Below are 5,000 nucleotides of genomic sequence, written 5' to 3'. Positions count from 1 at the left end.
GTCAACCAACCACCGCTTTCTCTTGCCGTCAACAATAATGTGGAGGCAGACACTCTTCTTGGGGTTCACGTTAAGCCCGGATCTCCCAAGGTGGTCCACCACCGCATCGAGCTGCAACTGCAGCCCACGCGGGGTGGAAGACACAATGGCAAGGTCGTCAGCGAACGCGAGATGGCACACCTTTACCCCTCCTTCGAGGGTAAACCCCATTTGAGTGTCTAATTGGGCCAAAGCCCAGTCAACCACAGCGTTAAACAGAAGCCCGGACATCGGGTCACCCTGCCTTACGCCCCGATGCACTGGGATTGTGCCACTTTGTGACCCTCCCGACTGCAGGACCGTGGACGCACTACGGTACATTCCCCGGATGTAGTCTAGAAAGGGTTCGGGCACGCCCAGTCGTCCCAAGGCCAGTGGAATACTGTCATGGGACACCGAATCGAAAGCCTTGGCAACATCAATGAACGCCACATGGAGCGGCATCATTCGTTGTTTGGCTTCAGCAATCGCACCTTTCAACAACATAATGTTGGCACCTACACCGTCCTCGTTCTTAAAACCCTTCTGTCGATCACTGATCGGCAAAAGTTTGCTCATCCGTGCTGACAGGAGCTTGTGAAAGCACCTGAGAAGCACGCTGGCAATAGTGATCGGTCTGAACTCCGCCGGCTCGCTCGGGGTCGCTACTTTGGGAACGAAGATCGTGCGGGCCTTCTGAATTCTGCCTGGTGTGCATCCCGCCCACAACCAAAGGTTGAAGCGGTCCACTACATCAGCAGTTTTCAGTGCCTTAAGCTCCCTTACAGACAGCTGGTCGGGGCCTGGTGCTGACCTCCTCATGGATCTAATCAATGTCATTACCTCAGCTTCCTTGACAGGAGCCAAAATATCCCATTGCGGAGGTTGCACCGGACTGACCTTCCTACAATCTGGTAAGGAATCCTTCCCAAATATAGCTTGCCAGAATGGCCGAAGCCATTCCACCCGAGGAGGAACCGACTGTCCTTCCCAATCACCAGTCAAGACCGATCGAACGGCCGCCGAACGATTCCGGCGATATAGGCGCTGCAAAAGAGCGTATTGCTGTCGCCTCAGCTTCTTACCTGAGCCGCGAAGCAAGGCAGGAGGCTTACGCTCCCTAACTCTACTCCTTGGCTCGGGAATCCACTGGTTGTAGTCACCGTCGATTAGCGTTTGGATATCGGAGGGAACAACTTCCGGGGCTGTGAGATTTTGACCAAAAATGGCAAGGCACTCACTCCCTTTCAGCGCACCAGCGATTTCTTCACGCCAGTCAACGACACTGTCCAATGATGCATGCCAAGCATCCCGATTCGGACCGGTTTGTTGATCTCCTTCACCTACTCCAAGTCCAACTCTACTACCATCACTATCACCCGCATGAGGTTCGCAAGAAAGTTTTGCGATTTCCTCTTCCAGAACAATCTTATATCGCTGATTCTTATTGCGACAGCTCTTGATCGCTTCCGCTGAGCGCTCCGGCAACACGCGGGACAACTTTCGAACAAGATCTTTTTCCTTGCGTGCCCTCAGGGCTGCATCTTCTCTAGCGAGAATGTACAGCTCCTCGGCGCACCACCTAGCCTTTTTCTTAACTGGAATTGATTCCCGATGGAATACATTCCCATGAGTTCTCCTTCGATGCACGCCCAAGCCACGGAGGGTGGCAAACGGGCGGCCACAATCAGGGCAGTCTACCGAGGGTCCTACCCCCTGCCCAATATCACCAAGATGGGAACCACCAGCGCAACTAGCTTGGTTGCCCCCTTTACTCATTTTATTTTTTTTGTAACTCTTGGTCTCATGATTTCGCGGAGGGTTTGCTGACACTTTAGCTAACAAGTTAGCCGCTACCACCTCCCCTCCGATCCCGTAGGGGTGGCATCCTCCAGCAGTCAACCGCTGGTGACCGCGTTTAGTTTTTCACCTGGACCCGGCAAAGTGGCAAGAACGGCACACTCTTGCACGGGCAGGTTACTTATCCAGCACGCACCACGAGGAGGCGCGGTCATCACGCTACCACCCGAAGGCGGTAAGGAGAACTATGACAAAGAGAGGCAGTGCTCAGGCAGAGTCATAGTTACTCCCGCCGTTTACCCGCGCTTGGTTGAATTTCTTCACTTTGACATTCAGAGCACTGGGCAGAAATCACATTGCGTCAACACCAGGTGGCGGCCATCGCAATGCTTTGTTTTAATTAAACAGTCGGATTCCCCCGGTCCGCACCAGTTCTAAGTTGGCTGTTCGACGCCGGCCGAAGCGAGCCGCGAGACCCGCGTAGCTGCGGCACTCCACGGCCAGAGACCGACACAGGTCCAGGCTCACGACCCGCCCTCCGGAGAAGGCAGGCCGTTCGCCCAGTCCGGTACAGTCCCGTCGCCCGCTTCCTGCCACAGCCCGACCGGCCCAGCCCTTAGAGCCAATCCTTTTCCCGAAGTTACGGATCTAGTTTGCCGACTTCCCTTACCTACATTGTTCTATCGGCCAGAGGCTGTTCACCTCGGAGACCTGCTGCGGATATGGGTACGACCTCGCACGAAACTTACACCAACTCCCTCGGATTTTCACGGGCCGACGCGGGCGCACCGGACACCACAAGAGACGTGGTGCTTTGCGGGGCCCAGGTCCCTATCTCCGGGCAAACCGATTCCAGGGTCGCCGCCCCTTACCAAGAAAAGAGAACTCTCCCCGGGGCCCACGCCGACGTTTCCGAGTTCGCTTGCGTTGCCGCGCCAGGCGCCGGAGCGCCGATCTCCGTGTCGAGGTTCGGGAATATTAACCCGATTGCCTTTCGGTCCGCCGGGGCAACGACGAGCATCGCCCCGCTTCAGAACGGCATTCGCCTATCCCTTAGGGTCGACTGACCCATGTTCAACTGCTGTTCACATGGAACCCTTCTCCACTTCGGCCTTCAAAGTTCTCATTTGAATATTTGCTACTACCACCAAGATCTGCACCGGCGGCTGCTCCACCCGGGCTCGCGCCCTGAGCTTCGACGCCCGCCGCCGCGGCCCTCCTACTCGTCGCAGCGTAGCGCACCGGCGTGCTCGCACCGCCGCGACGGCCCGGTATAGGCCCGACGCTCCAGCGCCATCCATTTTCAGGGCTGATTGATTCGGCAGGTGAGTTGTTACACACTCCTTAGCGGATTCCGACTTCCATGGCCACCGTCCTGCTGTCTAGATCAACCAACACCTTTTGTGGGCTCTCATGAGCGTCGCGTCGGGCGCCTTAACCGGGCGTTCGGTTCATCCCGCATCGCCAGTCCTGCTTACCAAGAGTGGCCCACTTGGCACTCGCATTCCATGCCCGCCTCCAGCCGAGCGAGCCGGGCTTCTTACCAATTTAAAGTTTGAGAATAGGTTGAGGACGTTTCGTCCCCAAGGCCTCTAATCATTCGCTTTACCAGATAAAACTGCGACCACCGAGCGCCAGCTATCCTGAGGGAAACTTCGGAGGGAACCAGCTACTAGATGGTTCGATTAGTCTTTCGCCCCTATACCCAAATTTGACGATCGATTTGCACGTCAGAATCGCTACGGTCCTCCACCAGAGTTTCCTCTGGCTTCAACCTCCTCAGGCATAGTTCACCATCTTTCGGGTCCCAACGCGCACGCTCTCGCTCGACCTCTCCGGCAGAGCGGACGAGATCGGCCGGTGATGCGGCCGTCCAGAGAGACGGCATCTCACCTCCGCCGGACCGCGCCGACATTCACTTTCACTGCGCCCATGGGTTTCGCACTGCCCCGTGGCTCGCGCGCACGTTAGACTCCTTGGTCCGTGTTTCAAGACGGGTCGGGAAGGTGGCTGACGTTAGCCGCGGACCCCGTGCGTCTCGCGCGGCGCTGCCCACCCGCAACCGACACGCCGCAACTGGGCACTGAGCACAGTCCCCAACCGGCGACGCACCGGCTCGGACGGGACGCCCGGCCCACGAAGGGCAGACGCGGCGATCCCTCCTCGCCCGGGCGACGGGCCGACGTGTCCGCGCGCCTATAACACCCACCCGGGGGCGGGCTACCTTGCGCGCGGCCTTCTCGCCGCCTCCCAGACGGTCGCGGCCTTCGCACGGCGCTAGTGCGCTGGAGCTGCTCGGAGGACAGCGCGAACGACGGGCCGCAAGGCTCCGCACGCCCACACGCTCCGCTCGGCTTCAGCTGAAAGCGTCGCGCGACTCGACAGGCCCTCCCGTTTGCCTCTCGACGGTTTCACGTACTCTTTAACTCTCTCTTCAAAGTGCTTTTCAACTTTCCCTCACGGTACTTGTTCGCTATCGGTCTCGCGACAGTATTTAGCCTTAGATGGAGTTTACCACCCGCTTTGGGCTGCATTCCCAAACAACCCGACTCTGGGAAGACGCAGAGCGCGCGCCCTCGCCGCCACCATGGGCCTGACACCCGCACCGGGACGAGGCCTCGATCAGAAGGACGCGGGCGGCGAACGACGTACGCGCAGCGAATTCCTTACGCCACAATTCCACGCGCCGCAGAGGCGCGCGGATTCGGCGATGGGCACTTCCCACTTCACTCGCCGTTACTGGGGGAATCCTCGTTAGTTTCTTTTCCTCCGCTTAGTAATATGCTTAAATTCAGCGGGTAGCCTCGTCCGACCTCAGGCCGATAATCCAGTGCCTCGTTTGCGAGAGACACGCGCGCGCCACCGAAGCTCGTGCGAGCGCCGCGCCCGAACGCGAGCCGTGCTGCTCCGGGCCGGGATCCTCTTCGAGGCCGACTCGTAACGAGACGCACGCCGCGTTCGGTTTCGCGCGCTGACACTGCGTTCGTGCTGTCCTGGGCGGGACGACCGTGGCAACGGCCGACACCGCACCGGCCCGACGCGTCGCCGCGCGGGAACGTTACAACGCGACCCTGAGGCGGGCGTGGCGCCGGGATTGACCCGGTGCCGCAATTTGCGTTCAGAACGTCGATGCTCAATGTGTCCTGCAATTCACATTAATTCACGCAGCTAGCTGCGTCCTT

The 5,000-nt window shown here is 58.7% G+C and overlaps 1 non-coding gene and 1 pseudogene across 1 annotated transcript in view; both read right to left on the bottom strand.

Moving 5' to 3' along the window:
- LOC145915311 (large subunit ribosomal RNA) overlaps positions 1-4,640 on the bottom strand; it is a 7,505-nt pseudogene extending 2,865 nt beyond the window's left edge.
- A 244-nt stretch (positions 4,641-4,884) lies between these two features.
- LOC145915283 (5.8S ribosomal RNA) overlaps positions 4,885-5,000 on the bottom strand; it is a 154-nt gene continuing 38 nt past the window's right edge. The window contains exon 1 of the ribosomal RNA XR_014403683.1: positions 4,885-5,000. This exon is cut by the window's right edge and continues 38 nt beyond it. This is a non-coding gene — a ribosomal RNA (5.8S ribosomal RNA).

The sequence above is a fragment of the Ascidia mentula genome (assembly GCF_947561715.1).
Source record: "Ascidia mentula chromosome 2 unlocalized genomic scaffold, kaAscMent1.1 SUPER_2_unloc_12, whole genome shotgun sequence".
In the NCBI taxonomy this organism is placed as follows: Eukaryota; Metazoa; Chordata; class Ascidiacea; order Phlebobranchia; family Ascidiidae; genus Ascidia; species Ascidia mentula.
The sequence above is the reverse complement of the archived record's forward strand: the minus strand, read 5'-3'. Positions and strand labels throughout refer to the sequence as shown.